This window comes from Lactuca sativa, chromosome 3, assembly GCF_002870075.4.
Source record: "Lactuca sativa cultivar Salinas chromosome 3, Lsat_Salinas_v11, whole genome shotgun sequence".
NCBI lineage: Eukaryota > Viridiplantae > Streptophyta > Magnoliopsida > Asterales > Asteraceae > Lactuca > Lactuca sativa.
In genome coordinates this window covers 40,690,642-40,710,926 of record NC_056625.2, presented here as the reverse complement: position 1 = coordinate 40,710,926, position 20,285 = coordinate 40,690,642, and the positions used below count along the sequence as shown (strand labels likewise).

General features: G+C 37.9%; 1 pseudogene; it reads left to right on the top strand.

Annotated features, from left to right (window-relative positions):
- Nucleotides 1-17,048: 17,048 nt before the first annotated feature.
- On the top strand, nucleotides 17,049-19,750 carry LOC111881576 (BTB/POZ domain-containing protein At1g67900-like; annotated as a pseudogene).
- Nucleotides 19,751-20,285: the final 535 nt, after the last annotated feature.

Here is a 20,285-nt window from a genome sequence, read left to right as displayed (position 1 = left end):
TCAATGGTCAAGTATGGTTATAACAACTCATAAATTTGGTACTAAGAAAATACGATTAATGTATGAATAGTAATAATTTTAATTAGTTTTATTATAAAGTAATAGAACTAGTATACATATTACAATTTTCAGAGCTTTTCGAACCTACTATACATACTGGTGATAATCAGAGTTTTTCCTGTAAAAAAAGAGGTTCTTATTCAATCAAACAATGTACAATACATTCAATGAGATTCAGTAACAAAATACATAAGTTAGAAAATAATGGATTTTCTCGGAAGCATACAAATACAATTATTGATTCATTAATCGATTTTCCTCTCAAAAACATACTTATGAACTCACCAGCTTTATGCTGATACTCTTTCAAAACTGCTTGTATTCTCAGGAAATCAGTAGACTGGTACCTTCTGGAGTTATCAAAAGACGGAGTGTATAGAGTCACGTTTTTTTCTTTTGATTATATTTTTGATGTTTAGGAATAAGAATCAAAATAGATGTAAATACCTTTATATATATATATATATATATATATATATATATTCAATGTAATTGTTGTGTTTACTATGATTACTATGATGCAATGGTTGTGATACTACATATGACGTCATCCACCCCCGAACGTTTCTGCCATTTTGGTTTGGGGGTGTGACAATCTCTGTCCAACCTCTCCCCAACAAATAGGGATTCGATATTTCCTCTCGTAGAGAAGCTCGAAGGGGGGCATACCAATGTTGTCATGATGACTGTTGTTGTATGAAAACTTAACCAAGAGAAGGTAGGAGTTCCAACTCCCACCAAAATCTATGATGCAAGATCTCAACATATCCTCGAGCATTTGAATGGTCCGCTCATTCTGTCCATCCATCTATGGATGATAGGCAATACTAAAATGCAACCGGGTACCCAACTCCTCATGGAATCACTTCCAAAATCAGGAAGTGAAATGGACATCCTGGTCCGAAATGATAGAATCCAGTACACCGTGTCGAGCAACCAGCTCTCGAACATAGATCTCTCAAACGTTTTAGCAAAAGATCTCTCATGAATGGCCATAAAGTGAGTACTCTTCGTAAAATGATCCACAATCACCCAAATGACATCAACAACTTTCGCCGTCTTTGGTAATTTTGTGATGAAATCCATGGTGATCTATTACCATTTCCACAATGGGACCTCCAGAGGCTGCAACTTGTCGTGAGGGCAATGATGTTCGGCTTTGACCTTCCGAAAGGTCAAGCACCGCTCCACAAACCATGTTATATCTCTGTTCATACATAGCCACCAGTAGCTATGTCTTAGGTCAAGATACATCTTCTTTGCACCCGAATGAAAGAAAATTTTCGATTTGAGTGCCTCGTCCATCAAAGTCTGTCGGGTTCCACCTGAATAAGGCACCCAAATCTTGCCATGGAGAGTTAGCAGGCCCTACTATCGATATAAAAAGTTGAAACATGACCAACCACTCGTTCACTCTTTCGATTCTATTCCTTGATGGCTTCCGCCTGTGCATACCTAATCATCTCCAAGATTGGATTCACTACTGTCACATTTAAATAAACATCTTGAATCGAGGCACTAACCACCCTATGACTCAGAGCATTGGCCCCCACGTTGGCCTTACCGAGGTGGTATAAGATCTCGCAGTTGTAATATTTCACCACATTGAGCCATCTCCATTGTCTCATATTGAGGTTGGGCTGATCCATAAGATATCTCGTAATCTTGTGGTTCGTATAGATGGTACACCGACCCCCATACAAATAATGACACCATATCTTGAGGATGAAAACCACAACCCCCGGATCGAGATCGTTTGTAGGATAATTCTCCTCGTGAGGCTTAAGCTACTTCGAAGTGTCAGCGATCGTATGCCCTCTATGCATCAGTACAACACCTAAACCTATAATCGATGCGTCATAGTAGACTTAAAAATCCTTGACTCCATATGGGTGGGTAAGTACCAGTGCCTCACATAGATTTTGCTGAAGAATCTCAAACGCCACCTGCTGCTCAGGCCCCCAACTAAAAGTAACGTCCTTCCTTGTCAACCTAGTGAGAGGGACTATAATCTTGGAGAAATCCCTAATGAATCTCCTGTAGTAACCAGCCCAACCAAGGAAACTCCAAACCTCATATGGGGACTTCAGAACCTCCCATTTCATAACCGCATCAATCTTAGCTGGGTCAACCAACATACCATTCTGGTTGACAAGGTGCCCCAGAAACCGAACCTTGCACAACCAGAACTCACACTTGGAGAACTTGGCATACAACCTCTTTGCCTGCAGAACTCCAAGAATCTGACATAGGTGCTTATCTTGTTGCTCCTTGGTCTTATAATTGACCAAGATATATGTTAACATGTTATCGCGGGTGTATTAAGCAAATAAAGTTTCACTGCTGGTTGCACTAATAATATAACATAGGGAAGCATGGTCGAATCCTCAGGGACACAACCTAAATGTCAATGCCTTTTTACGTAAGGCACATTCTAGTCAAGAAACAGAAGGTGATTTTGATTAAAAACTAAACTAAAAAAATTGCAGTGAAAATACACTAAATAAAACTTAGTAATAAAAATGATTTCAGTTATGCTGCGACTTTCCTAATCATGCAATCAACCCAGATCTGGTTATCCGGAATGTGTTCTATCTAAGTTGGTACTGAGAAAAACTAACAAGCTCTAGTATAATCTCTTTTACCTAGTTAAATTAACCAAAACAAGCTCTTCAGTTGACCTTTACTTTTTACTGTCTAATTAAATAAGCTCTTAATTAAGATCTGAAAAGTTACATTAAGTTTTGTGTAAAATTCTCAGCAATACCCAATACTTCTCATAAGCTCAGAAGTGTAAATATATGATTTTTTAGTTTATATCAGAGTTAAATCATTAACACATAACCAATATGATACTTGTTACTTATTACTAGTTGACAAAAACAGTTACAGATTCTATTACCAGATTAACTGGAATGATTGAACCCTAGCTAAGTGATCAGACTAACAAGAATCAAAATAAAAAATTCATTAAGTTTAAAACTAATAAATCTAGATAGAAGCACACAATGAAAACCAAATCTGATAACTAATCACATGAAAAGTACTAGTCTTTTTGCAGAACTAAAAACTAGGGTATTAGCCAGACATGGTTAAAATCTGATCTAGAATAATAAAGAAACATTAAGCTACTAAATCTTACTAAACTAAACGTGGGAGATGATCAACGCCCTTCAGATTTTCAGAAAGTGATGAAAAGTGCAAAAAATCGCATTCAGAAGGGTTTTTTGTCGTTCGGAATCATCTTTGGAACCGACTTAGAGGATATCTGGTATTTATGTAGCAGTTCGGGTAGCAAACAAGGGTTCTGGAAGTAAGCACAACCCATGCTTGGGGGGGGGGGGGGGGCACAGCCCATGCCAGGTCATTGCAACTTTGAAATCCCAAAATAAATTAGAAAAAATCAAAATATGGGGAAGCACGACCTGTGGGAAGCACTGCCCATGCTTGGGCTTCGCAGGTTAAAATACCCAAAATAATGAAATCTGGAGGTAGGCACAACCCATGCTTGGGAGGCACGACCCTTGTTTCTCTTATTTCAATCTCTTTCTCTTATTGTCGAACAGGAAAACAGATGACAGGTCTTTAGTCTCCACACGAAAAGGAAATCAGGAAAGTTGTTGCTCTGATACAAATTAAAGAAAAACAGTAAACAAGAAAGTAAGCACCCTAACTTGCTGGATTTTTTTATTGAAGAAACATAACTCAAAAACTTCAATCTCAAAACTGTTTATAGGAACATGACATCTATATTTACTAAACGAAAACAAATCAGTATATAATTAGGATTCCTAAACAACTAGACATTTCTTATATACATTCCTTATAGCTCATGGAAACAAGGAGAACTTGGAGAACACTCCAAGACATGGACTCCACTCAAGGAATCGAGATATGGACCAAACACGCATAGACTGCTACATTGGACTCATATATTCGCCAACATTGATGACCCAATGCATTTGAACTAAATGTTTATCTCTACTCCTCTTGTGTGAAATTTGGTTGCAAAACCACGAACCAATTGTAACCATGAAACATCTATCTTCAAGTAAATAAAACATAATATGTTAAAACACGTATGTAAATAAAATATGAGCCAGTAATCACTATATAATGTTAGCGAAAAACAAATATATAGAGGTCCTACATGTTTCTTTCTACACCCTATTAGACAGACAAGAATGGGTCCCCTGTTAAATACGTGACGTGAATAGTATATGGATGTCATGTGTCTATGCAATTTACAATATCTTGATTAGAATTTTAGATTTTATGACACTTGAGCATTTATTGTTTGAGGCTTATATTATATGTATCTCTTGGTGTTTTTCTGTGAAGCTTCTATCAATTCGTTCGGTGGTCCTGGTTCTTTTGTGGATAGCCTATATATGTACCACATTTTGGTTAACTTTTCTTCCAAACTCTTATATGAATTTGTTTTAATGTTTTTATTTTATGGATTTTATGTTAGTATGTTACAGAAAAGTTTCAATACACCCTAAATGTATAAACTTTAATTCGACTATTCATAAACGAATAAGTAAGAACTCTTGATAATTTATTGCAGGTTTACAAACCACATCTTAAAAAATGTTTTATAGCCTTTCTAATAATGCCCCGATTTGGAGGGCAAAAGATAAAAACTGTCTATATATTATTGATAGTATCTACTTTAATATATATTTGATATTTTTATCATTATCATCACACAAAAACATTAAAAAAGGAAAAAAGTATGATAAAAGGTCCAAACTAATTGATATAAAAAATTGTATACAAACATACAATTATATTTGCAAGGCCCATCCGAACTCATTTTTACGCAAAATTGCTTACACCGATAATATTTTTGCGAATGTTAGATTTTGAATCCTGAACTTTTCTATAGAAATACCATAACCCGACTATTAGACTCACTCATATTGCACGGAGATAAGTAAAGAGAAATCTCAATCACAATAGTATTTAAAGAAGTAAAAAAAATATAAACAAATTTAAAAGCTAACTACGTTTTATAATAATTTTCGCTATATAAATAGAAAGTAATTATTTGTGATTTGAAAATGAAACACGTTCTAATTTCCAAAAGTACGTGGTTTAATCATTTATGGGTAGGGTTAATGTCACAAAAATTATCAAGTTTTCAGGGTTTTGTCGGTTTTGCCAAAAGTTGAAATTTATGTCCGTTTTTACCCAAACATTTTTGAAAAAAATGTTTGGTTTTACCCTTTTACCGGTGATAACAGGTTTTCCAGACTACCATTATATTAAATTCGCAAAAAACCATTAACTTTACCATTTTTTGCGTTTTTACCCTTAAGATTATAATTATTTTTTAAACTTTTACCCAAAGTATATTTTTTTTCATAATATACATATTCATGCAGAAAAATCGTATTTACATACGAAAATATATTTAATTAAATATTGTGTGTGTATATATATATACATACATATATTTGTTTGTTTGTTGTGTGTGTTTTTGCATGGTTATACCATTTAAAAAGATAAATAATATTTTTAGAATTATGAATATGTGTTTTATAGATATAGTTTTTAGAAGTATAAATACATATTTTTACATTTTTACATATTAATATGTATCTATACTTCTAAAAATATATTTATATTTAAAAAAAACATATATCAAAATACATATTTACACTTTTAAAAATATATGTATATACTTATATAAACATGTTTATTATTGAACAAGTTTTTTTTTATTGATATGTATATTTTTAAATACATAAAAATACGTATTTGTAGTTCTAAAAACATATTAATTTGTTTTTTTACATCTTAAATGGTTTATCCAAAAAAAAAAAACCCATACACATGCGCGCGCGCGCACACACACACACACACACATATATATATATATATATATATATATATATATATATATATAAAGAAATAACATTAAAAAAAATGTAAATACAATATTTAATTAATTTTTTTCGTTTATAAATATGATTTTTCTGCTTGAATACGTATAATAAGAAAAAAATACATAGGGTAAAAGTGTAAAAAAAATTATAAACTCAAAGATAAAACGTAAAAAACTGTAAACTTAAGGGTTTTTTTGCGAAGTTAATATAATGGTAACCTGTTATCACCCGTAAAAAGGTAAAACCGAACATTTTTTGGAAAATGTTAGGGTAAAAACGGACATAAAATTCAACTTTGGGCAAAACCGACAAAACCCTGAAAACTTAAGGGTATTTATGACATTAGCCCTTATGGGTAAAAACCCTTTTGAAACTGAAAATGGAATGTGTTTCAACTCTTCTATTTTCGTGGATTATTTGGTGTTTAGGAAATGTATATTTTTTTCAAGATTTGAAAAGGAAGAAAGCTTTTTTTTTTTTATTAGGGAAAATTGTTATACAATTGTTTAGTTTGATTTATAACTAGTTGTGAGAACCATGTATTACGTGAGTTATTTTTTTCAAAAAGTTAAAATATTTGAGAACTTCGAATTTATAAGAAAATAAGAAAAATAATGACTTATTATAACGGAAATGCTTTTGATATTTTAATCTAAAAAAATAATTTAAATAAAAAAGAAACTAATGAAATTTAATGGCGGTTGGCGACGACGGAAGTACAAAACCACGATAGTGGCGGAGGTGATAGCAACATCTTGCAATAACAGTCACCACCTCATGGTGGTGGCGGTAGTTCTTTTGATTCCCAGATGAGAAACACACACCCACACGAATATGCTCGGAGGATAAGTTCAACCACCCGCCTGGTGGTTCATGACGATTGCAGTGGGTGGAATAGCCGTTGGATGGCGGTGGTGACAAGAGATAAGGCAGCGACATCAGGGAGTAGAAGGAACGACGACGGAGACGCAACCCACGACAACAGCAGCAGCGACACGACGGAGAGAATTCGCTTGTTTGCATCCTCTTAGGCAACTAGAGCAATCAACGGATCTGATAACGACTTGGACGTCGGCTGCCGCTCGGAGATTCAACAGATAGGAGAACGAAGGAGAAGGAAGGCTGAGTCCTAGCCGGAGAACGATAACAACAACCGCGCCTATCGGCTATGACAACCCTCGCGACGTCGTCCCTGACTTCGGTCTTCGGTCCTCAGAGTAACCTACGACATTACCGGCAGTGGGTGGCGTACCGGTGGTGAGATAGCGACGACAACAGGCTTGGTCTTAAGGCTCTTGATATCGCCGACAAGGAGAGCAACGACTGAAGGGTGGAGAGTGTGAGAATGGTGAAGATGACGGCCGCATATGGTCCCTAGGGTTAGGGTTCTCTTTGGCATAAATACCCGGCTCATATGAAACATATTCCCATATTGACATAACCGGCCCCTCTTCCTCCCATTCCTTACAAAAATGAGTCCTAATTTTACACTTTTAGCCCTCGACATTATAATTCTTTACAATTCAGGTTCAATACTTACTAAACAGCCCCTTAGCCCCCAAAATCCCTTCAAATGAAGTCCCAGAAGTTACCATTAAGTCCCTGCCTTCATAAATAGTTACGAATCGGATTCGAAACTTACACTTTTAGCCCCCGACTTTTAAAAATGTGGCAATTAACTCCTCGAGACCAACCTTTGACATATAATTATCTATTTTAGGGCTACCAGCCATTCATTCATTAATTAATTTATTTAATAAATAAACGGTGTTTTACAACTCTCCCCCACTTAAATTAGATTTCGTCCTTGAAATCATTCCTTACCAATCCTTACATACCAAGCCACTCTAGCAACATAGTCATCTTCCTGGGCACACCCTAGCCTTCCTAGGGTAGCCGTGACCAATCTTCGCAAAGCCCTACAATCCGTAGGCGAACTAATTCCTCGCAACAAGATCACATCTACTCGTCTGAATTATGTTGTCTCGAGATGGCCTAGATCCCTGACAGACCACTCTTACTGAATCATTATTGCTAAATCCAGTCCACTTGTCTCTTAGCTACCCACTCATCTCCTGATAACTCAGGGCTCCCACTAGAAAAACAGAATCACAGTTCCACTTATTTCCTGTGGTTCACTTATACTCGGCCAAAACTCAGATAATCTCGTTGTAAGTGACTTACCACTTCCCAATCAACCAAGTATTTCATCTGTATTTGCAACATGAAATGCAAATACTAATGCTGCCCAAACGTTGAAACTGCCCGAACACTGAACTACTTGAAGCAGTATGTTGTTACATAGCTGCTTACCAAAAGCTACCAAGACCTCATGGGTCTTAATTCGCTTGCCAATCCTCTGAAATATTGGGTTTCCACCCGGTTGCGGAGCCAAAGGACTCCCTACTTAGTCGCCTCACATGACTCCTGAACGAAATCCTTCTTTGGAACTAGTTGCCACTAGTTATCATGCCACTGTGACTTTACTACTTTCAGATCTAACCGATCGGGTCCATGCGTCGAATCCTTTCATCATCAAATCCAAGACTAAAAGTGATTGCTACCTGACCAATGATAGCCATATCTCACACGTCCTTATGCATTCCATTGCTATCTCTGGTCCCATAACTGTAGTGGCGCTCTTACAGTCCTATCACTGGCTCAACTAGATCTAATTCATATGGGTAATTCCGAAATCCAATCCGTGGATTTCCTTATCCTTATTGCCACACCTGAACTGGTGGGTACTACTGTTCCTTCTGCGTCCTAACAACACGCTCACACTTATCTACTAACCTAGTGAATGATGCGGCTACACCCGCAGTCTCACAACACTCTATCACTATCTGATTGCTAGTGAATGCTATGGCTACACCCGCAGTCTTACAACACTTCCCATGCTAACTGGCTACTAGTGAATGCTACGGCTACCCCCGTAGTCTTACAACACTTCCATACTATTTGACTGCTAGTGAATGCTACGACTACCCCTGTAGTCTTACAACACTTTCCATACTATCTGACTGCTAGTGAATGCTACGGCTACCCCCGTAGTCTTACAACACTTTCCATACTATCTGACTGTTAGTGAATGCTACAGCTACCCCTATAGTCTTACAACACTTTCCCAATTATCTGACTGCTAGTGAATGCTACGGCTACCCCTGTAGTCTTACAACACTTTCCCAACTATCTGACTGCTAGTGAATGCTACGGCTACCCCCCTTTAGTCTTACAACACTTTCTATATCGGTCGAACATGCACTCGACCTAACACACAATTGAACTTGAATCCTAACTGGAACTCTAACCTGGTCCCCGAAACCTGCTATCACGTGACCCCACTGTATTAGTACCACACCCACGCTCGTGATCAAAGCGTCATAGAAAACCACGAAATCATCTACACCCTCTGGCAGGGTGAGAATCGGTGCCCCGCACAACCGCTTTTTGAGAGTCTCGAAGGCTGCCTGCTGCTCAGGCCCCCAGCGAAAGGCCACCGATTTCATGGTCAGTCGGGTCAAAGGAACCGCAATCTCAGAGAAGTCCCCTGTAAGTCTCCGGTCGTAACCTGCTAGACCCAGGAAACTCCGAATCACAGATGGAGACCTCGGAATCTCCCACTACATCAAGGCCTCTATCTTGGCCGGATCAACTAGAATACCCTTCTGGTTGACAAGGTGCCCAAGAAATTGCACCCCGCACAACCAGAACTCACATTTGGAGACTTTATAAAAAGTCTCTCCCCCACTTAGATTCGACCAAGTCTTCACTGCACGCAAGAATTGAAGGATTTCCCATCCTTCTCGCTTTCTAATATTCCACTAATGACAACATGTGCCTGCCAATGCTAGCGTTTAATCACCGATTAAACCTTGAGATCTCACATCCTCAGAAATCTCGATGAGTACCCTTAACATCTGATCCAGTCTGACACCTCGGTCCATCTAACATGTTGTCAATTGAAGGTCTCAATCTTCACTCTGGCTGTCGAATCCTCGTTCCCACTCCCATTCTTGCAGTACCACTGAACTCTGACCGAACACAGCCCATGCGAAAACACAATTCTCTTGAACATCCAGTGACAACCCACTTATGAATATAACACCCGCGACTGACACTACCCTCTTCCTGTCACCAGTTCCGTCCTAGCAACGGTAGTGCCTTGAACTTCAAAGTTCATCCATAAACAATTACCGACCATACCTGAACAATGATAGATCCTCTGAACGCTGACTTCATTGGAGAACAATCACTCCAACCCTGATCGAGTATCCTCTAAATAATACTCCTACATAGATCCCGACAAAGATCCGAAATGATAACGGTATTCGCGGATGCCACTCCGCAAGATGCGTCCCTCTTTGGGTTCATCAAGGACCTTTCGGCATGCAGGATGGCATATATGATCCTTGGTAACCCAAACACTAGCAGAAAAACCGACCCGAGGTCTGACTTATCCAAACTCACTCATAATTCCGAAGCGGTACGTATTCCAAACATCCACCTAATATCATAGAAGATGACATACCCACAACATCTGGAGGAATACTGACCCCTTCGGATGATATGACCAATCCTACTACCCTGTAGCAGCCTAAACCCTTGGAGTGACAAACTCCCTCGTGTACTTTCTCGTACGCGCTGCACTGACTCAGGCCCTGTTGGCCTTTCACCCGATGATCAGAAGTCATGGGTCTCTTCCCGGGACCGTCTACTATACGCACCTAGCACGCACCTCTCTTTCCAGGGTGCTCCCAAATCGATCCTGTATCTGCAACTCTTGGAAATCATATCCTTCAGGGTCTGACACCCTGTCACGCTCACTAGCTCGCCATGGCTAAGCTGCAACAACTAGAACATCCTCTGTCCCCAAACTGGGTTACAAACTCTTCCTTGAAGCTTCTTAGATTCTCCAAGACTCTCACTGATTCGAGTATGGATCTTGTGCTTTCAGTAGTACGGGCCCAATACTACCTTCCACACATATCCATACTTTCCTCAGCAATCCTCCCGAATCCTCCAAGTCGCTTCCTCAACTACACCCAAGTCTCACTGAACCTCACTACTAACCCACTGAATCATATCCTAGGCTTCCCTAGGTTCTCAATCTCGTCCTGCCATCAGCTACTGAAGAACTCTCCACGATGCCAGTCATCTACCTCCTGGATGTCGTCACATCCACTTAGTAGCTGACTCCCATCACTTAAGAGTTCCACAAAGCACAAAGCAAGCAACATTCGGACAATGGAAAAAAAAACTAACCAACATATTCCGATCAAATTAGTCTATCCTCTTGACAGGGATCTATACTAGCATGTAATTCTAAGGCTCACGCAATCAGGCATAACCTAAACATGTTATCCTATCACTGACTGGTCAGTACTAGCATGTAAGTCTACAAGCACATACAATAGGCATATAAGGCATCCTCCTAGATCCTCAGCCCTAATCTAGCATGCAGTTCTCATAACCATATCATATCATAAAATATCATAACATGTATGGGTATCTTGGGGAAAACTAACTTGAGCTCGGCTGATTGCACGCATTACACACTTTGTTCTTTTCAAAGTTCTGTTCTCTTTTCAAACTTCTTTTTATAAAATGATTTTACTTTTGAAAATTTTCATACCAAGTCCTTAGTTTGAGTTCAGACACACTCGTGAGTGTGCCTGAATCCCTCAAACCAAGGCTCTGATACCAATTTGTAACATCCCAAAATTCAAGGCCAAAAATTTCATTTTTAATTAGGTTATTACATAAAACCAACAATAATAAAACATTCATATTCATATCTCATGTCAAAACCAAAGTGTCAATAATCAAAACATTTTATCATAAAACCATATCAGAGTGTAATCCCAAAGATCTCATGTGCGGAAAACATAGTGTGATGCGTTGCGATCAAGCCGACTCTTTTTCTTTGAAAACGAGTACCTGAAACCAAAACTGTAAACCGTAAGCACGAAGCTTAGTGAGTTCCCCCATCATACCACATACCACATAACACCATCGGTATCTCTCAACCGGTAACTGTCACCGGTATCTTTCAACCGGTAATTGGGGACTATTTCACCCCTACCCCTACCACATAATAATATGTCATAAACATACTGATCACGTACTAACATCATAAACATGTTGATCACATACTAACATATCATAAACATGCTGATCACATACTAACATATCATAAACAGACATATAAGCATTACATGGGTTCTGTATACCCCTTCGGTATCTTTCAACCGGTAATTTCCATCGGTATCTTTCAACTGGTATCTGCCATCAGTATCTTTCAACCGGTATCCGCTATCGGTATCTTTCAACCGGTAACCGGAGACTATTTCACCCCTACCACTATCATATAATAACATGATATAATCATACAGTCAGACATTACTGGGGTACTGACCTACCCTTCGATCCTAACGACCGAGTCAGGGAAGAACTATTCCTTGCTATTACCACTGACACACATAGCATATCACATAAGCATACCAAGATAATTATCACAAATACAATTATCTGTCAAATACCCCTGTTAGTGGGCCGACATTGTGGCCTTAGACCCACCCCTACTGGAAGGTAACTCACCTCATACTGCTGACGTCCCGCAGACTCAATCCCACACTGCTGAAGTCCCGTAGACCCAGCCCCAACTGCTGGATGACAGATTCCCGAACTGTCGACACCAAAATAACACCCAATTAATAATTGGGTCCCAACGCATGACCATAAATACATACTTGGATAATTACTACATTACCCCAAGGTTGGTTTTATTCAAGCCCAAGGCCCAATCCAAAGGCCCAAAAGTCGACTAGGACTCAAAGCCCAACATATGGCCCAATTTTCCAAATTGGGCCCAAGCCTATACATGGTCTCATTCTAAGGCCCACCATCATATAATCATTTAGGCCCAAACTATGGCCCCTCTATGGCCTAATTTTCCAAATTGGGCCCAAACCCCTTACATGGGCCTTACCCTAGGCCCATTAAATATTCTAGTCCATTTGCTTGACTTTGGATGGCCCATTAATAACGCAATCATCAAAGCCCAATAGAAGGCCCAACAATACACCCATGTGAAATTAGGGTTTCTCATAAAATGATGATTAGGGTTAAGTTTCCTCCTTAACCCATTAAGGACTTAATCCACTAAGTCCAATATTGCTTAGATTAATTTCCGCCATTGATTATTATTTAATATTCCAAGTTATTAAATAATTCTCGTGTGTGTGACCCGAATAATTCTTAAAGTTAGGGTTTCATTGGCATTAGGGTTTTCCAATCCAAATATTAACCCATTTATCAATTTGTTGGCCTTTTATGTCAATTAGGGTTTTATTGGGCCTATTAAGCCCATTAGGGTTTTATTGGGTCCATTAGAGTCCATTAAGCTTCATTGGGCCCATTAGAGCTCCTTTGAGCCCATTAGGGCTTCTAGCACCCCAAACGAATCACTCTCACAAGGCAAGCACACTGCCACCCGACACGGCAGCCGGTGGCGGCAGCCACCACCCTACGGTGGTGGTTTGGGTTTCTTTTCATTATACTTTAGCTAATTACAGCTTACAACGCCTTAACCAAGAATAAACACACACACTAACTACATCAACACGCATCCATGGCGGCTTATGGTGGCAGCCACCACCTTATGGTGGTGGCAATGGCTTTTCCGGCCAACAAGTTACACACAACACATGCTATAGAAAGAACAAACATCCACACTCTTTTCTTGCTTGCAAAAAGGTCCAGCCACCCTCCTGGTGGCGGTTAGCGACGACGGAAGTACAAAACCACGACAGTGGCGGAGGTGATAGCAACATCTTGCAATGACAGCCACCACGTCATGGTGGTGGCGGCAGTTCTTTTGATTCCTAGCCGAGAAACACACACCCACACGAATATGCTCGGAGGATAAGTTCAACCACCCGCCTAGTGGTTCATGACGATGACAGTGGGTGGAATAGCCGTTGGATGGCGGTGGTGACATGAGATAAGGCAGCGACATCAGGGAGTAGAAGGAACGGCAACGGCGACGCAGCCCACGTCAACAACAACAGCGACACGGCGGAGAGAATTCGCTTGTTTTCATCCTCTTAGGCAACTAGAGCAATCAACGGATCTGATAACGGCTTGGACGTCGGCTGCCGCTCGGAGATTCAACAGATAGGAGAACGAGGGAGAAGGAAGGCTGAGTCCTAGTTGGAGAACGATAACAACAACCGCGCCTCCCGGCTATGACAACCCTCGCGATGTCGTCCCTGACTTCGGTCTTCGGTCCTCAGCGTAACCTACGACATTATCGGCAGTGGGTGGCGTACCGGTGGTGAGATAGCGACGACAACAGGCTTGGTCTTAAGGCTCTTGATATCGCCGGCAAGGAGAGCAGCGGCTGAAGGGTGGAGAGTGTGAGAATGGTGAAGATGATGGCCGCATATGGTCCCTAGGGTTAGGGTTCTCTTTGGCATAAATACCCGACTCATATGAAACATATTCCCATATTGACATAACCGGCCCCTCCTCCTCCCATTCCTTACAAAATGAGTCCTAATTTTACACTTTTAGCCCTCGACATTATAATTCTTTACAATTCAGGTTCAATACTTACTAAACAGCCCCTTAGCCCCCAAAATCCCTTCAAATGAAGTCCCAGAAGTTACCATTAAGTCCCTGCCTTCATAAATAGTTACGAATCGGATTCGAAACTTACATTTTTAGCCCCCGACTTTTAAAAATGTGGCAATTAACTCATTGAGACCAACCTTTGACATATAATTATCTATTTTAGGGCTACCAGCCATTAATTAATTAATTTATTTATTTAATAAATAAAAGGGTTTTATAATTAATGAAATTAATATCCATTTATTACAATTATTACATTAAAATATTATGTGAAATTTAATAAAATAGAAAAACTCATAAAATCACATGAGGAAAAAAAATTAATTTTAAATAACCACTAAATAACATTTGACAAATTGAATGAGAGTGTGACAAGTGACAAAAAATTGTCATTTATTATAGAGGATAGGATCAACAAACTTAACATTAATTTAGTTACTTTCAAAATCCAAACCTAGCATTGTCTTCTTGTTAATCATCCCAACACCTCGCATCGGAGAAAGATAGTGGTTGAAAAGTGAAATTTCATACAGAAAGTCCAATATATAAATTTTGATGCATCCAAAATATTATTAGTATTCCACAGCTGACCTTCTGCATGGACATTATAACAGGTTGACGTGCACCTCTATCAAATGATCGGTTTCCATTTTTTATTTATAATGTTTTCTAAGATATTGCTGATTTTAATGTAACCTTGTGCATTTCTAAAAAAAAATCAAAGAAACATGCATAAATTTAAATTTTCAATTATTTAAGGTGTTAGCTACTAAGAGGAACAAAGAATTGCATGGTGCTGCCACGGGACATTCATCGGGGTGCTGGTGGCCTTCCTCACATTCGTCAGGGTGTGGTGGCCTTCCTCGAGACTGTTCAGGAACATCTTGATGTGGGTATACCTGAAAATTTCCTCATTCATATAATTGATTTATTCGATAGTAATTAATAAAATTATAAAGAATAATACTATAAATAAATGATCATATATATATATATATATATATATATATATATATATATATATATATATATATATATATATATATATATATATAATTGTTTTTGATATGTTTGATTATTTTCTTAGATAACAAGTCGTTAAAAAATAAGAAAACAAAATTATTTATGAATAATCACAATTTCGATTTTTTGTGATTCTCATTTGAAGTTTTCTAGTTGTACACAAAACTAAATGTTCAACGAACTGTTAGATATGTGATAAGTTCGTTTATATTATATGAACGAGCAATATTTTTTTTGTTCGTTTTGCCAAACAAATGAACACAAACAATTATCTCATATTATGTTCGTTCATTAATGTTTGTTTGCGTTCGTTTGTGTTTGTGAGTATCCTTATTTTCATAAAGCTTTTATAGCCATATTTATTTAAGAGAAATTAAATATCATCCTACCTATTTAAATGATGACATATGTCATATTATTATCCTAAAATATCATTAAATCTCATTAAATGTTACACATGTCACAATTTTATTGGGTAGAAGGACATTTAGGAAGAAAAAAAAAAGTAAAAGGATATTTAATTTTTCTTTATTTAATGGCTTGTTCTAAATATGTTTATTCTTGATTTGAGTGTTTATGTTCATTTATTTACATATTGTTCACGATCTTGAACTTTTTAGTGTTTATATTCATTTATGCTTGTTTATGTATGTTCACCTATATATTTATGCGTTATGTTTGTTTATTTATGATTGTTTATATTTGTTCATGTATGTTCGTTTATCATCTTAATGAATATAAACGTAAGAAACACTATATATGTTACATAAGAAACTTCAATTATATGAAGAGATAATTGTCTTGTCTTAGTCTCAACTACGTCATTCATTTCCAGGACAACTCATTAGGATATTTATGTTGTGTTGGAAAGAAACCACAATAATATAAATTTGACAAAGAACTACAAATAATGCAATTTAAGACAACCTCAAAACAAAGACATAACAAAAAATTGAAAAAGTCTACATCCACATGAAAGAAATGGACCATTTTTGAATCTCATTAACTCGGCCTTGACCCCATTGCCATGAAGACAAGAAAAGGGTGCACTCTTGACCCCATTGCCATGAATACATGCATGAGGTGCAAACCCAGAATTCCAGGACCATCAAAATTCGAAAGAACGTTACAATTATGGCCAACATAAGTCATAAATAACTCTTTTGAGGTCCTTAAACTTTCGTCAAGATCCATACTGAGCAAAGAAAGCTACAGCTAGCCTACAGGAAATCTAGGTCTTTATCTCTCTATCCACCTACACCCATATATCACTCAAAAATCTTTTCTTTTTTTAAAAAAAGATTAAAGATTACCCCTTTGTAGACCCCAGAAGATTTAAGCTTCCATTGGTTGAGAAGAACCCTATTAGGGTTGCATTGTACAGGAGAATGTAATTGAGGTGGGATACAATCATACCACACTCAAGAGGTAATCACAGTATGAGTCATGTTCATTGTTTTTTGTGACGAAAGCTTGAATTAGATGGGTTTCTTCTCGGTTTCCATTTATGATTCTTTTATGAATTTATGTTTCGTCATTCTCTTCCACAAAAAGCAATCAAAACTGGTATTTTTGGAGTTATTATCTTGCGTCTAATACATGGAATCTAGGTGAAACTAATTTGGGGCATTGGGATTTGACAGAAACTATTTTGGGATTGTTTTATTCTTTAAAATCCTTCTTTATCGGGCTAATTTTGATTTCAAGAATCTTCTAAATTTGAAAATTTTGCCTTCTCTTCCTTAATTGTGCTCTGTTTTTATTGTTCATATGAACAGGTATCTGTTTCTGTGGGAGAAAAACCTTTTTTTGACTCAAAAATTCTATTCAAAACTATTTATAATCATAAAAATATGAGAGAAAGTTCAGGTAATATCATAAAGTGAAAACAAGGACAGAAAAAGCTCAGTGATGAAGTTTATGAAACTTGGTTCTCGATCTGATACTTTCTACAGTGCAAATGGTGTGAGGTAAGCATCAAAACTATTTGTTCTCTGTTTTTCACCACTTTCAATAAAAAACAGAACCATATATCGCTACTCTGTTTTCGTATAAGTTAATTGATTGCGATAAGATATTGATTTAATCGTTTGAATTCAGGTCAATCTCTTCAGAAGTTCATAGCGATCTTGTTGTCCACGTGAATGAAACACGATATTTGCTTCACAAGGTGACTTTTCATCTATTTCATCACTTTTGAAGTTTGTTTTGTCTGTTTTACCTTTGATTTCACAAAAGGGCTGTCGCTTTAATGCTAATTTCCCGATTCTTGTGTTTTTAATACTGTGGTTTTACCTCTGTTTTTCCACCTTCAGTTTCCACTTCTGTCAAAATGCGTGAAGTTGCAGAGACTCTGTTCTGAGAACCCTGAATCCTCTCACCTTCAAATAACCCAACTCCATGATTTCCCAGGAGGCAGCAAGGCTTTCGAGTTATGCGCAAAATTCTGCTATGGAATCACAATCACCATCAGTGCGTACAACATTGTATCTGCTCTATGTGCAGCCAAATACCTTCAAATGACCGAAGATGTTGAAAAGGGGAATCTAGTTCATAAGCTTGAAGTATTCTTCAACTCTTGTACTCTGAATGGCTGGAAAGATTGCATCGTAACTCTTCAAACCACAAAGCCATTCAAGTTACAGTCGGAGGAATTGGGGATTACAACCCGCTGTATCGAATCCGTGGTGTCAAAAGTCATTTCTAACCCTTCCAAGGTGAGCTTATCACATAGTCAAAACGGGGAAAGAGAAGTCAGTGATACAAACAAAAAGTGGTGGGGTGATGATATTTCAGAGTTGAGGATCGATCTTTATTGGAGAACAATGGCAGCTCTCAAATCCGGAGGGAAAGTGCCTGCAAATCTTATAAGTGATGCTTTGAAAATTTACACTTCAAAATGGCTGCCAAAAATTTCAAGAAATCTTAAAATCGTGTCAAGTTCGAATGGTGAATCGGAATTGGAATCCTCGAAAGCAAATACTAGTAGATTGCTCTTGGAATCGATAATTACTTTACTCCCGATGGAAACCAATTCCGTTTCTTGTAGCTTTTTGCTCAAACTATTAAAAGCAGCCAATGTGCTTCAAGCTTCGGCTTCTTCAAGATTGGAATTAGCAAGAAGGGTTGCACTGCAATTAGATGAAGCTAAAGTTTGTGATTTGATGATTCCCTCTATATCAAACGATAGTGATACGATATACGATCTTGACATAGTTTTGAACATTTTGGAGTAGTTTATGTTACAAACGCAAAGTCAAAAGACAAGTCCTCTAAGAACAAATGGCGATCGTACTGAGTGCCAGGAAAGCAGCCGATCTTCTTCTTCAACGATAAATGGTTCCATGGTCAAAGTCGCAAAGCTTGTAGATGGATATTTACAAGAGATTTCTAGAGATGTGAACGTGCCATTGTCGAAGTTCATTTCTTTGGGTGAATCGATTCCTGAACTCGCTAGACTGAATCATGACGATCTTTACAGAGCCATTGACGTGTATCTCAAGGTAATAAAATCATTTCTTGAATGAATTTCGACTTTTTATGATTTGACTAGTCAACTTTTACTCTTGATCAAATTTTGAATTTTTGGTTATTTAGTCGCACCCAGACCTCACCAAGAGTGAAAGGAAGCATCTTTGTCGAACACTGGATTGCAAAAAGCTATCTTTTGAAGCATGCATGCATGCAGCACAAAATGAGTTTCTACCATTACGTGTGGTAGTACAGGTGCTATTCTTTGAACATACACGTGCTGCCATGGCTAATGGGCACCTGACCGGGCTGCCCGGGAACATCAAGGCACTGTTAGCGGCTAAAGGCAATGGAACAAGCCCACATGGTTCAGAAACCGTAAGCACGAACATGAGCACACCTCAAGGAGATCACGAGCAGTGGGTCAAGCCAACAAAGTCAAGGATGAAACTAGCAGCAGATGAAAATCCTGATGATGGTTCTTCAAAGAGTTCATGTTTGGTTCCTAGACGGAGGATGTTTAGTAGGTTGTGGTTGATGAATCGTAGTGAAATCGAAAACAAAAACAAAAAAGTTGTGAACTGTGAATAGGAGATTCGACTTGCATTGGTCTTTTGTGGCTTACTAAACGTTTTGATGCATTATATTAAAGTGTATTCGATGAATATATATATATATATATATATATATATATATATATATATATATATATATATATATATACAAAATGGTCTTGCAATATGAATGAAAATAATATCAAGTGAATGAGACTAAAAAGATGTATAAAGAATCACTCTTCTAAGTGTTAAAAGGTTGTTTAGATGTTTGCTTCTTATTTTTGAATCTTTGATGGCAATTGAGGGTTCAAAATGTGTTTGTTATTCCTATAAATGTGAATCATGCATGATGATCTTTACTGACGTGTATCTCAAGGTAATAAATAGAATTTCATGAATTTTGACTTTTTATGATTTGAGTTTATGATGTTGAAACTTTGACTTCTTGGTTATTTAGTATCCAGACCTCACCAAGAGTGAAAAGAAGCATCTTTGCGGGACACTCGATTGCAAAAATCTGTCTCTCGAATAGGGGTGTAAACGAGCCGAGCCGAGCCCGAGCCTGACCAAGCTCGAATTCGGCTCGTTTAATTTTGAGGAAGCTCGAGCTCGATTCGAGCCTTAAAATGAAGCTCGAGCTTGG